The sequence below is a fragment of the Astatotilapia calliptera genome, chromosome 20 (assembly GCF_900246225.1).
Source record: "Astatotilapia calliptera chromosome 20, fAstCal1.2, whole genome shotgun sequence".
Classification (NCBI taxonomy): Eukaryota; Metazoa; Chordata; class Actinopteri; order Cichliformes; family Cichlidae; genus Astatotilapia; species Astatotilapia calliptera.
In genome coordinates this window covers 15,127,329-15,142,071 of record NC_039321.1, presented here as the reverse complement: position 1 = coordinate 15,142,071, position 14,743 = coordinate 15,127,329, and the positions used below count along the sequence as shown (strand labels likewise).

Genomic DNA, 14,743 nt, shown 5'->3' with positions numbered 1-14,743 from the left:
GGATGGTATTGAAGGCAGAGTTGAAGTCCACAAACAGGATCCTGGCGTAGGTTCCTGGGGAGTCCAGATGCTGCAGGATGAAGTGTAGGGCCATGTTGATGGCGTCATCTACAGACCTGTTGGCTCTGTATGCAAACTGCAGGGGGTCCAGGAGGGGGGCCGTGAGGGTATATTGATGGCCATATATTGATGGCTGAGTGTGCAGTTCCTGCTGTAAATCGATTCACTCCTAAGATTCAGAAATCTACGTGATAACCGGAAATGTGTGCACTCGTAAATCAATAGTTTCTAAATGCATGCTCAATCAAAATTTGATTCTGTTCATCTGGACGTACCTTTTTAAGTGGGAAAAACATCCATCCACAAAAGGTACGTCCAGATGAACAGAATTATCTGTTTGGGGTTAAACCAATAGTGTCACTGCCCTCTGCTAAGACTGGAGATAATATAAGAAATAAAGAAAGTGACAGCTATTGTTTTAATCACCCCATTATGTCCATTTTGTAGCACATAAAAATGTTTAGGTAATATTTGTAGACAGACATGTTTTTCCTGTAACTGCATTTTTACTCCAATCTTTGTTGAAAATGTAATTTTTGTAATGCTGAGCAGATCATTTCTAGTATGTGGGAAATTTTTGTGACCCCGTTGAGCTAATGTGATTAAATTATAACATTATCTTGATTAAAGTATCATATAAGCGCAGTGCTTGTGTGCAGTGGTATTATATAGGGATATTATAAACTGTTATGTTTATATCAAGCTTTTATAGTAATAATAAGCAGAGTCTTTCTTAAAAATTCAGATCCTTAGAGATTATTTGAAAAGTAGATCAACAGCTATCACTAAATGAAACACTCTAAACCTGCATTGGAAAAATATCCCTTATTTCACCTGTGATCACACACTTTGTTTTTGTTTTTTGGTGCAGAGGAATGGCCAACAAAAGGAAAGACTTCACTGAGTGAAAAAGGATGAAGATACAAGATGCTGATGGTGCAGTGCAGCTGGTCTCAGGAGATGAAGAAAAAGCCTGATCACCTTCTCTACAAAAACAAGGTGAGTTTAATGTTGAGATTGATTTATTTTGTGCAGGTTTGTATGTTACTTTAATTATAAACTGCTTATATTGCAACTGTAAGCTGTTATGTGTATTCAACTCTACATGTATTTTAGGAAAATTAATAATGGTAATCCACAGCAGATCTAACCAAAACCAAAACTCTGTTCTTCCTTGCTGGCTTTCAATGGTAGCGTGTACAGATTCATTTTATTTTCAAGTCATTTCCCACTTTACTTTTCTCAATACTAAATTTTGTATTTTTATTCCTTTTATTTTAGCTTAAATGTAAAAAAAAACAACTCTAAAATGACATCCTGTACTTGTGTACAATTTAGCTTAGAGAATAACTTCACAGGGCAACTATTTAAACACAAGGCTGCTACACAGTGTATAGCTGTTCCACAGCTATAGTATATCATGGGCCGGTGTCTTGCAGGTTTTTGATATTATCAAATTGCATCAAGGACACATCCCAGAGGAACCCACCCGAGGGATTAATAAAGTTCTATCTAATCTAATCTAATCTAAAAATGTACTTTAAAATATGTCTGCAGTATTTAAATAAACCTATAGGCAGTAACTTCTTTCATACAGCACATTCTTGTTACATTTTAATCAAACTTTGGGGTGATTTCATCTCAATGCATCATATTGTGTTAAAACTTGTGAAACTTGATGTTGCGGAGGTGTGGTCCCGGGCGCGGCTGCAGGGGAGGAGTGGTGCAGTGAGCTCAACGGGGCGGTGCTGGAGACGCAGGTGAGAACAGCTGATGGCGTTTGGACTGATGACGGTTTCCTTCCCCTTTTTTAGTGAGACGGGAGAGGAGTGGAGAGGAAGCTGGGAATCAGCTGAGACCGGAGCTATCAGACTGTGGACTGTCATAACAAATGAAAACTAAAAATAAACGTGGCATCTGGCGACAAAGAACTGTACGTGTGTGTACGTGTGTGAAGTGCATTTCACACTTGATAAGAAGTTTGAATCTTAATTTGAATCTTAATTCCCAAACAAAAACCTTGGATCTGCAGAGCAACTTGTAACTATAGCTTAAAAAAACATATTTCCCTCTGCAGTACATGTCAGCTAATCAGGTTTTAAATCACAAAAGTCATTATTTTAATGTTGTAACTGGCTAAGCTGATGCAAAATTAAAAGTAAACAAAATTTAATGTTATTTAATCATCAAATTCTAAGTGCTCATGTACCTTGTTAGTGTTATTAAATTTCAGATTCTTGAATATATATACAATTGCTGTTATATAAATGCAGTGAAGTCATGGAGTTAACAGGGTATTAATTAGTTTGTTAGCTTTTTGTATTTCTCTGTTTGGTTTGAATTAGTACAAATATAACACTTTTAAATATCTTATCATCAGTAAATAGCATATTTTAATATGACATTGACTCTGATTTTAACTGTTAACTCACACCTTGTTCCCAGATAATACTTGTCCTTAGTTTAGTTCTGTATTATATGAGATGTAAGAACGCAGTCTAAAGAGAGCAAAACCTTTTATAATTGTTTGTGCCACAGGATCTTAGACAGACACAGTTTTCCATTCTTCTGAGCAACCACCTCAACCCGTCTGTCTCTAAAATGGATCAGGGAAGAAAACAATTATCTTTTGGAAACAATGCAGTCAAAAGAAGCGCCTTCCACTCCTGAAGATGCGGCAGTTGGCATTCTGGGGCAAACATCCAACCCTCTGCCTCTCCTTTCCCCACTGGGACCTGCCCCCCCCCCCCAGCCAGCATCAGATCCTCAGACTGGAGAATCTGTTAGCCTCATTCCCCCAGAACCAGCTCCTCCTGTGACTCAGCAGCTGGTTCCACTCATGGTCTCAGCGCCAGCTCACCTCTACAGTCAGCCAGGGACAGATAGCCAGGGACAGCTGAGACACCCAGAGGTAGTGACAGGTCTCATTAGAGTTTTATTGATAAAGATGCTTAAAACTGTTGCATCCTTCAGTCCACATGAAAGAAAAAGTTTTATTTCAATTCAATTTTATTTATATAGCGCCAAATCACAACAAAAGTCGCCTCAAGGTGCTTCATAGATACAGAGAAAAACCCAACAATCATATGACCCCCTATGAGCAAGCACTTTGGCGACAGTGGGAAGAAAAAACTCCCTTTTAACAGGAAGAAACCTCCGGCAGAACCAGGCTCAGGGAAGGGCGGCCATCTGCTGCGACCGGTTGGGGTGAGAGAAGGAAGACAGGATAAGAGACATGCTGTGGAAGAGAGACAGAGGTTAATAACAGATATGATTTGATGCAGAGAGGTCTATTAATACATAGTGAGCGAGAAAGGTGACTGGAAAGAAAAAACTCAGTGCATCATGGGAATCCCCGGCAGCCTACATCTATTGCAGCATAACTAAGGGAGGATTCAGGGTCACCTGGTCCAGCCCTAACTATATGCTTTAGCAAAAAGGGAAGTTTTAAGCCTAATCTTAAAAGTAGAGATAGTGTCTGTCTCCCGAATCCATACTGGAAGTTGGTTCCACAGAAGAGGGGCCTGAAAACTGAAGGCTCTCCCTCCCATCCTACATTTAAATACTCTAGGAACAACAAGTAGGCCTGCAGAGCGAGAGCGAAGTGCTCTAATAGGGTGATATGGTACTACAAGGTCATTAAGATAAGATGGGGCCTGATTATTTAAGACCTTGTCTGTGAGGAGCAGGATTTTGAATTCAATTCTGGATTTAACAGGAAGACAATGAAGGGAAGCCAAAACAGGAGAAATATGCTCTCTCTTTCTAGTCCCTGTCAGGACTCTTGCTGCAGCATTTTGGATTATCTGAAGGCTTTTCAGCAAGTTTTTTGGACATCCTGATAATAATGAATTGCAGTAGTCCAGCCTGGAAGTTGACTCTAAAATGCTGAACAGTAGACTTAGTCACTGCCAGTGAAACATAATTCCAAAGAATAACGCAGGAGATCAAAGTCCAGCTATGTATGAATGTAGTTTTATGCACGTCTTCTCCTCCTACTGATCACTTCTTCCACTGAACACACCAGTGAACAGCTGCTGAACGTCTGTATCTTCATAAACTCTGTTATCTCGTATCCGTCTCTGCATCTGTGTAGGCATGGTGTTCCAGTCTGGGATTTTGTCCCTCCTGCTCCCCCATCCAACACCTCCACTCCAAAGTAAGTTTCTGTGGTGCTTTGTGTCAGTGATCTGCAGGTATCTGTCTGTCTTTGATCTGCAGATGTTTGTGCGAATTATTGTAATCAGCTTCCTTTAATGGTGCCTCCTTACATTCAGCTTCACAGCTTTACTCATGTTTTTAAACTAGTTTGCTCACAGCTGTACATAAAGCTAGCATGTGCTCTGACTCTGTGTTTTATTCCTGTAGAAAAAGGAAATGTGAAGCCCAACAGGATGAGAAACGGCTGTATATAAAGAAACCACCAAACGCCTTCATGCTTTACCTGAAGGAGCAGAGGCCAAAGGTGACGGCGGAACTGAACATAACTGGCAGTGCAGCCATAAATGCAGTTGTGGGAGAGAGGGTAAGTGTGTAACTCTGCATATATTTATGCATCTGTTAATGTTTTATGCTCATATTTGTGCATGTCAAATCAAATCAAATCACTTTTATTGTCACATCACATGTGCAGGTACATTGGTACAGCACATGTGAGTGAAATTCTTGTGTGCGAGCTTCACAAGCAACAGAGTTGTGCAAAATACAATAATGTAAACAAGCAAAATACAAGAATGGCTACATCTGAAACTAATAAATATATGTACAATATATAATAGTATATGCATTTCTGGATGTGTATACTAAATATTTTTCTACGTGTGTGTGTGTGTGTGTGTGTGTGTGTGTGTGTGTGTGTGTGTGTGTGTGTGTGTGTGTGTGTGTGTGTGTATACACATATTTTACAAATTAAATAGAGTCAATAGAGTTGAGACATGTGCAAAACAGTGGCATTACTGTACAGTATGGAGTGCATAATGTTAAAGTTCCAGTAGTGAAGCTGAGGTGTCTATGACGTGTTCAGCAGTCTGATGGCCTGGTGGAAGAAGCTGTCTCTCAGTCTGCTGGTACGGGACCGGATGCTGCAGAACCTCCTTCCTGATGGAAGCAGTCTGAACAGTTTATGGCTGGGGTGACTGGAGTCCTTGATGATCCTCCCCGCTTTCCTCAGGCACCGCTTCCTGTAGATGTCTTGGAGGGAGGGAAGCTCACCTCCAATTATCCGTTCAGAGCACCACACTACTCGCTGGAGAGCTTTGCAGTTGTAGGCGGTGCTGTTGCCATACCAGGTGGTGATGCATCCAGTGAGGATGCTCTCAATGGCACAGTGATAGAAGGTCCTGAGGATGCGGGGGCTCATGCCGAATCTTTTCAGTCTCCTGAGAAAGAAGAGGCGCTGCTGCGCCTTCTTCACTGTTTTGTTTGTGTGTACTGACCACGTAAGATCCTCAGCCAGATGTACACCAAGGAACCGGAAGCTGCTCACTCTCTCCACAGCAGCGCCGTTGATGGTGATGGGGGTGTGTACTTCTCTGCACCTCCGAAAGTCCACTATCAACTCCTTTGTCTTTGCGACGTTGAGGGTGAGATGGTTGTCTTGACACCAGTGGGTCAGGGCGCTGACCTCCTCCCTGTAAGCCGTCTCATCACCATTGGTGATAAGACCCACCACTGTAGTGTCGTCCGCAAACTTCACAATGATGTTGGAGTTGTTAGTGGCTGTGCAGTCGTAGGTGTAGAGTGAGTACAGGAGAGGGCTCAGTACACACCCCTGTGGAGCACCAGTGTTCAGTGTGATGGGGGATGAGGTGATGCTGCCCAGTCTGACCACTTGGCGTCTGTCAGACAGGAAGCTAAGGATCCAGCTGAAGAGGGAGCTGCTCAGTCCTAGATCCTGCAGTTTCCTGTCCAGCTTCGAGGGAACGATGGTATTGAATGCTGAGCTGTAATCTACAAACAGCATTCTCACATACGTGTCTCTCTTCTCCAGGTGTGACAGGGCAGTATGTAGTGTCAGGGCTATGGCATCATCAGTGGACCTGTTGTGGCGGTATGCGAACTGTAGAGGGTCCAGTGAGTCGGGTAGTGCAGAGCAGATGAAGTCCCTGACCAGCTTCTCGAAGCATTTGCTTACGATGGGGGTCAGGGCTACAGGTCGCCGGTCGTTCAATGAGGAGATGGTGGAGGATTTGGGTACAGGGACGATGGTGGCTATTTTGAAGCAGGCTGGGACTACAGACAGAGAGAGGGAAAGGTTGAAGATGTGCGTGAACACTCCAGCCAGCTGAGCCGCGCATGACTTGAGGACGCGGCCGGGAATCCCGTCCGGACCAGTAGCTTTGCTTGCGTTCACCTTCCTGAAGTGTGTGCCAGCTGTTCTGTAGTTATGTGTAGTAACAGTGTAGCTGAGTATTTATCGATGCTGGCAGTGTGTTCTCATGATTGTCTGTCTTCAGTGGGGGTCTCTCTCAAAAGAACAACAAGCAAAATATTTTGATCAGGCTGAAACCGAGAGATGCCGTCACGCCACAGAGCATCCAGACTGGTCCACCAAAGAAAACTACATATGTCCAAAGTGCCAACATGCAGTCCATACATGTGCCCATCACTGCACTGAATTATGAAACAACCAGTGCACAGAGTTTGGATCAACTGATGAAAATTCTCATATTTTTTGTTTTTAAAGCAAAAAGAGGAAGAGAACGCAAAATCGCACCTCGAGCACAGGTGAGAGGAGATTTCTGGGAATTACAACTTTTTTGAAATGGAAAATGTGATGAAAAGAAGATGGAAATCTGTTAACAAAAGAAGACTTACTGTGTTTTTGTTTGTGTTTGTTTGTGCAGCATCTGAACCTAAACAGGAAGCTAAACAGGCCAAGAGACTTTGTGTGACGCCAGCTCAAACAGAGTCATCTTCTTCCTATTCAGTTGCGAAGGAGACGCCAGCTGTTTGAGCAGTCACAGAGACAGCCAGCTGTTACCAACCTGCCTCATCAGCAGTCAGCGTGTGTGTGCAGCTGCAGAACACACAGACAACAGTTGATGAAACTGTGTTGTCAAGTCCTCCCAGCTTCTCGTATGGATTTCTCCCCATCTGCATCACTGGTCTCCTCTGCTGCACCCGTTCAGCTCCAGAAAGAGGCCACTTTTGTCAGTAACACTGATGAAGCACTGCTGTCAGTGGTGGAACAGCTTGACCCCCTCCTCACTTCTGAGCAGTCTCAGCAGCCCTCCTCTCCACTCACTGGTCATCACCTAAATCAGACCAACCCTGTTTTTCCTGTATATACTTCTCTATCCACATCATTTGCTTCTTCTGCCACATTTTTTCAACACCAAAAAGAGCCTATTGGTTTCGCTGACATTCAGGAAGACATGTGGTCACCTCTTAACCACCTCCCTGCCACTGTGTGTGTGTGTGTGTGTGTGTGTGTGTGTGTGTGTGTGTGTGTGTGTGTGTGTGTGTGTGTGTGTGTGTGTGTGTGTGTGTGTGTGTGTGTGTGTGTACAGATAATCCTTGTTTTGGTGTGTAAATAAAGCCTGATCAAAAAGTCTGCTTTTGGATCAACTTCTCGTATGAACCGTCTGGGTTTGTAATGATATCACTCATATAAACCCTGGAACCCATAAGGCTGCCATTCCCTGGTGGTATGTGGTCTCACACACTGAGGCAAGGAGAGACCTTTGGTACTTTATGCTAGGAAAATGGCCTCCAAAATCCAGTGGCAGTGTATCTGTTTATGTAAAGCTTTATACCTGGCTGTCAGCAAAGCAGACGAACAGTCTATCAGATAAATGCACATCCTGAATCTGGTTAATGAAGCAGCACATCACAGGACACAGGGACTTCACAGGGCTGCTGCAGTCCATTTGTAAAGGGGCACTGGAAAGAGAAAACACACCTACACTTGCCATTTATAGGCACACACCCCTTGTAAATTAAGCCCTCACAATTTTGATCATTGCCACCATAGCTGGAAGGAAACCTTTAGCTGAGCTGACCTCTCAAGAGGCAAGACAGAGAATGAACACTGAATCATAACAACAGCAGCTTTAACAGGGGATGGGAGCATGTCCCCACCTGCATGTTTATGCAAGAAACCACTATTGTAACACCGGTGCTGACCAGGACATGCTGGACCAGAACAGGACAAAAGTGCTCGAGAGGTATAAAAGCAGGTAGTAGCTCCAAATACATGATGTACATCTTGCACTGGGGCAGTGTTGCCAACTCCTCAGTAAGGAAAATCACTATAGGCTGTTCTAGAAGTCACTAGAAGTCGCTAAGTGACGCCATCGCCTAATTTGCATAATTGGTCATGCTTGTAAACTACGCTGTAGAAGAGAGAAATAATATCGTGGAAAAGACATAAAGTGAGTAAAAACACCCTAAATGCATTTAGAATATATTTAGAACTACAAGTTACATTTATTTTAATTCCAACCCTCCTCCGTTATCTAGGCTTGGGACCAGCAAAAGTGACCCGAAATAGGCACTCTGCCGGAGTTTTTTGTTTTTTTTTTGGGGGGGGGGGGCTTTTTAAGTAGTTTTAAACCGCACAAGACTAAGGGTAAAAGAAGAACATTTTTAACCACAATTTTGTTAACAAACTACATTAGCAATCTAAATGGACCAAAAACAGACAGTAGAAATAAGCAGTGTCAATGTGAAAGAAAAGGATGCTAATTAATCTGGTCCTAATTCAGGCTGATTGTTTTGTTTTGTTTTTTTCAGACATCCCTCCACACACACAGGATGTGCTGGCTCACAGAAAGAGTGGGTCATCCTCATTTTCGTCAAGATTCTCAGCACTTGACTTAAATGAGTAAGCAGCTGATGTGCCAAAAAGTTGCAAAACATTATCAGGCAGCTGGTGTTTTTTGTTTGCTTTTTACCACACTCATCTGGCTGAATACTCTCTCAACTTCAGCATTTGAGTGTGGCAAGGACAATACAGACACATCAGCCATGGCAAGTTCTTGAAATGGGTTGATATCAGCTGCATCCCTGTACTTCCAAATCTCACTCCAGAAGTCCATTGTGTTTTTTGTCTCATTCCTTTTACTAAGATGGATAGTACGCCATTGGTGGACAATCTTATCTATCGCTTCATGGGAGAAGCCAAGGAGGTTAGCAATTTTTTCTATTTCTCCAAGGCTCTTGTTGTGCTTTAGAGTTTCCTCCATATTGAAAACTGACATGTACTACAATGCTCCAATGTTTCCAGCAGTCTCACTCTCAACTAGTGAGGGATATGCCTATATGGAAAAGATATATATATAAATCTTATAAAGTTTGTATCTGTCTTGTGAAACTTGTATGAAAAGCATACAAGAGTGAAAACAGATATAAGATCCCTTGAAAAATTATATAAATGAAACTTGTATGTTTTGGATACTTACTATAACAATATATGAAAGTAATGAGAAAGTGGCCACTTTCATGAGTAAATCATATAAGCCTTATATGATTCACTATATGAAGTAAGCCAAATCTTATGCAAGTCTTTTATAAGTTTTTTCTATTTCTTTTCCATATATCCTACATATGGAGTTTGTACACACCGCTTTCTGACATTTTTTTCATCCTCAGGCACAAGGTGCAACTCAGCTGCTTTCAACTCAAAAATGTAACCAAGGGATGGTTTGGATCTGATGTATCCCTCTATTGGCTCTTTGAGTACATCAACATTTGCCAGTGGATTCAGCACCCTGCTGCTCACAGACTTGATCAGGCTAACCAAGCTGTAAACCCAGAGAACTGCCCAGCCAGGCAATATAAACTTTACTCGTCATGATGAGACTTCTTCCCTGTCTCTGTCAGTCCCTGCATCCTTAATTGTCTCCAGTTGTCTCGAGTTCTCTCTGACTGTCTCCTTGGTGCATTTAAACCCCTGTTCCTCCCCGTCCTCGTCGTCTGTTGTCTTCATCTCCAAATCAGTCATCATAATTTTACAATCTCTGTGCAAGTCTGCAAATTTCTTTATTAAATCATAAGATTTAGATGGTCTAAAAGTTGCCCTACTGTTGAGCTAGTTATTAGGTATGCCTCATTGTCATCTGTTGTGATTTTATTTTGAAAGGATGCTTCCTGTTATGCTGCGGAGTATACGCAAGAGTTCAATAAACAAAGTCACTTTGGTGTGAATGTTCCGGTAAAAGCCGATGCCCCACGTGTGATTATTCCTCCGTCTAGATAATAAGTATCTTCAATATTCACGCAGATTCTGCTGGAAGACCCGTCTCTGCTAACAGGTTATGGGCCCAGGAAAATATTGAAGCTATGCCAGGGGAAAGTTTACCACCAGAAAAGTCGCAAAGTACAGCGTGTTCAGTGAGGACTAGCATGCTAAGTTAGCACCATGAGTAAGCGTGCCGGTGAACCAGTGGCCAATGGGCAAGGTTGGTTTTTGAAGAATTATGAACTGTGGGAGACAAAAATTTTGGGACATCTTAGATTACAAGGTCTAAAAGACACAATATTGAAAAGAGATGACAAAGATGAGGACGATGAAGATAAGAATGCCCAGGCCTATGCAGAGTTAATACAGTTCCTGGATTATAAGAGTTTGTCGCTCGTGATGAGAGAAGCTGCCGACGATGGATGTGAGGCACTGAAAATATTAAGAGACTATTATGCGGGAAAAGGTAAACCAAGAATTATCAGCCTTTATCAGAAAGCAAGCAGCGAGGGCATCACAGAGTACATCATACACGCAGAGACATTTATTACAGCCCTGAGAAATGCTGGAGAGACACTTTGTGATGGTCTGCTTGTAGCAATGGTGTTAAAAGGTCAGAAGCATTTAAACCTTTTTGTGTTCATATAACGCAAAGTGAATCAGAAATCAAGTTTGCGGAATTTAAAACAAAACTCCGCAGTTATGAGGACACTGAGAAAATGCGCTTAGTGGAACAAGAGGATAACATCATGAAGGCGAGAGTGCAACCTAGCGCCGGACCTGCAGCAGCTGCTAGTGACCACAGGCGAGACATGTCAGACATAGTCTGTTTTAAGTGTGGCCAGCGGGGACACGAGGCCGGAGCATGCCGCTACAAACAGTGGTGCAGTCACTGTAGAAGCAACACCCATCGAGAGTCAACTTGCAGGAGAAGACAACGGAATGATGAAGCACGCACAGCCTCGGAGGAGGGCGGCAACGCAGAGAGCGACGACACCTATGTCTTCCGGATGAGCGATGACTACGCTGAACCTAAACAGCGACAGGACATCAGGACCAAAGGCCTGATGGTGGATACTGGTGCAACATCACACATCCTGAATGATAAAACAGCGTTCAAGAAATTTAATGACGACTTCCAGCCGGGAACACACTGTGTGGAATTAGCTGATGGCACCCAGGTAAGGAGTGGCTGAAGGCGGAGGAGATGCAGAGGTGTGCTTGATTGAAAGCAGAGGGAGACAGTGTAAAACAACACTGAAAGACGCTCTATACATTCCCTCATTTCCACAGAATATCTTCTCTGTGAGAGCAGCCACTGCGAATGGAGCTACTATCATCTTTAAGAAAGGAAGGAACGTGTTTTGGAGTTTTTACGTGTTTTGGAGTTTGTACATGCTTCGGGGTTTGTACGTGCTTTGTGTAACATGGTAGACTAATGTGCCTGTGTTAATTCAGCTCCATATTATTGTGTGAAGTTGCACTGGGTTGGGAGTGGTCACAAATCAGTCCAAATGTGTGGTAGTGGGCACATCTGCTATATTGAGATAATCCATCCCACCTCACAGGTGTGCCACATCAGGATGCTGATCTGACATCATGAGTAGTGCACAGGTGTACCTCAGACTGCCCACAACAAAAGGCCACCCTGGAATGTGCAGTTTTGTCTCACAGCAAAATGCCACAGATGCCACAAGCAATGAGGGAGCGTGCAATTGGCATGCTGACAGCAGGAATGTCAACCAGATCTGTCGCCCGTGCATTGAATTTTCATTTCTCAACCATAAGCCGTCTCCACAGGCGTTTCAGAGAATATGGCAGCACATCCATCCGGCCTCACAACCGCAGACCTCGTGTAACCACACCAGCCCAGGACCTCCACATCCAGCAGGTTCACCTCCAAGATCGTCTGAGACCAGCCACCCAGACAGCTGCTGGAACAATTGGTTTGCACAACCAAACAATTTCTGCACAAACTGTCAGAAACCGTCTCAGGGACGCTCAACTGCATGCCCGTCGTCCTCATCGGGGTCTTGACCTGACTCCAGCTCGTCGCCGTAACAGACTTGTGTGGGCAAATGCTCACATTCGATGGCGTCTGGCACGTTGGAGAGGTGTGCGCTTCACGGATGAATCATGGTTCACATTGTTCAGGGCAGATGGCAGCTGAGAATGTCCCAGTTCTTGCATGGCCAGCATACTCACCGGACATGTCACCCATTGAGCATGTTCGGGATGTGCTTGACCGGCGTATACGACAGCGTGTACCAGTTCCCACGAATATCCAACAACCTCGCACAGCCATTGAAGTGGAGTGGACCAACATTCCACAGGCCACAATTGACAATCTGATAGACTCCATGTGACGATGTGTTGCACTGCATGAGGCAAATGGTGGTCACACCAGATACTGACCGGTTCTGGGTCCCCAGACCCCCAATAGCGCAGAAAACTGCACATTCCAGGGTGGCCTTTTGTTGTGGGCAGTCTGAGGTACACCTGTGCACTACTCATGATGTCAGATCAGCATCCTGATGTGGCACACCTGTAAGGTGGGATGGATTATCTCAATATAGCAGATGTGCCCACTACCACACATTTGGACTGATTTGTGACCACTGTTTGGGAGGGATGGTTATATTGTGTATCTGGAATGAATTTTAGGTCTCTACGTCCATCCCATGGGGAATGGGAGCAGTAACAAAGGTGTTGCGTTTATATTTTTGTTGAGTGTATATGCCACAGCCTAAAGGCAGCAGAGTTGCAGAGGCTGGAGTGACCACTGGCTATGTGCTTGCTGGGTGGTGGGTCTCAGAGGACAACTTCTAACCCTGTTAAAGGCAACACGTGGAGTGCAACTGGCAGTGTGGCATAGGCCTTGGGACTGTGTGTTTTTATTTGATTCATAAATGGGACACTGGACTGTTTTATCTTTTATCTCTTGATTTTTTTTCAATAAATTATCTTTTAGAATTTTATTGACTGTCATCTTTTTGCCCACGACTGAGACAGTTGGTCAGACCTAGAATCTTTCTTTGGGTGTGTTACACTTTGTCTCTAGGGGCCACCGTAAATATACTTTTATTTATTCACTCCACATAAAATGTAATAAATAAATCATATAATACAAAAACCAACTATTCACATTTCAACTTTTAACTATTTACATTTTCAGCTTTTTCCTTTTAAACAAATTTAAAGTGGAACAACACAAAACACTGCAAACCACAACACAATTAAATATAAATATGAAAAAATATGAAAACAAAAAGAAGATGCACATTCGCTGTCATATGGGCCTGCATGAATAAACTTTCTGAATCCTTTATCATCTGCAACTGAAAATAGTTGTGGATGATTACTATACCTTTCTAATGTGACGTTGTTGTCCCTGGCTTTCTTTCTCCCTCTTTCCCTCCGTCTCTGTTCCTGTGCTACTGCTAGTGTAACTACCGCCCCTCCCCCCCTCTTCTCAGTACAAAGCACAAGGCTTGCGTGCGGAATGAAGCGGAAAAAGAGTGCGAGAGAGAGGGTGAGAGAAAGAAAAAAAAAAAACCACGGCTCCCAACAAGGAGCCAGCTCGCGTCGTTCACTTCAAAGATCCGGCACTAAGAGCCGTTTCGTTCGTGACCGACACATCACTATTATCTAGCTTGTTGTCAGCTGCCCAGAGAGGAAAGGGTGTCATGTCTAATCTGATGACAATGAGTATGAAAGTATTGTGAATAAATAAGCATATATGTCCATGTTTTTGTGTGTTAGAGCCCTGAATTGAGTTCATAATATGAGCCTTGAGGTGAGGAGCTAGAAGATGAGATGAGAATGAGGAAAGAGAGAGCAGTGGTGGTGGAGGAGGCAAAAGCTATAATGAGAAAGAAATGCTGAAAATACAAATATTCAAATTTTGAATGGTCATAAATAGGTAACTTCAGTCTATTAGAATATCTAAATACATAATAATGAGTGTATAGTTATGAGAAGAACATGTTTATTTATATCAAAAACCTCAAGGTGACCATACAATATTAGAAAGAAACCCCAACAATCAGACGACCCTCTAAGAGCAAGCACTTGACGATGGGAGGAAAATCTCCCTTTTAACAGGAAGAAACCTTCAGCAGAACCAGGCTCAAGGGAGACGCAGCCATCCACTGTGACTGGTTGGGGGTGAGGAGATAGAAAGGGAGCAAGAAGAGAAAGGAAAATAAACACACGGTATAAAAGGAATCCCAACTGGTGGCTGGTTCCATAATATAGGACCTGATAGCTGAAAGGTCAAACTACAGGCTCTGTTAGAATAATAAGGTATCAGAAGAAGTGATCAGAATACTTGTCTGAGAGAGTTCAAGCTGTGTTACTGCGTCACTAAACCATGATTTTGTTTGTGACAGTGTCTCATGACAATAATGTATCAGCATGCAACATGTGTTGTAGCAACAGACGTGTGCACATCAACAATGGATAATATGGAGTGCGGGAGAGAGTACGACCATGTAGTGT

General features: G+C 43.1%; 1 pseudogene; it reads left to right on the top strand.

Moving 5' to 3' along the window:
- The first annotated feature begins 2,732 nt into the window (after nt 1-2,732).
- On the top strand, nt 2,733-13,072 carry LOC113013776 (uncharacterized; annotated as a pseudogene).
- The last annotated feature ends 1,671 nt before the right edge of the window (nt 13,073-14,743 follow it).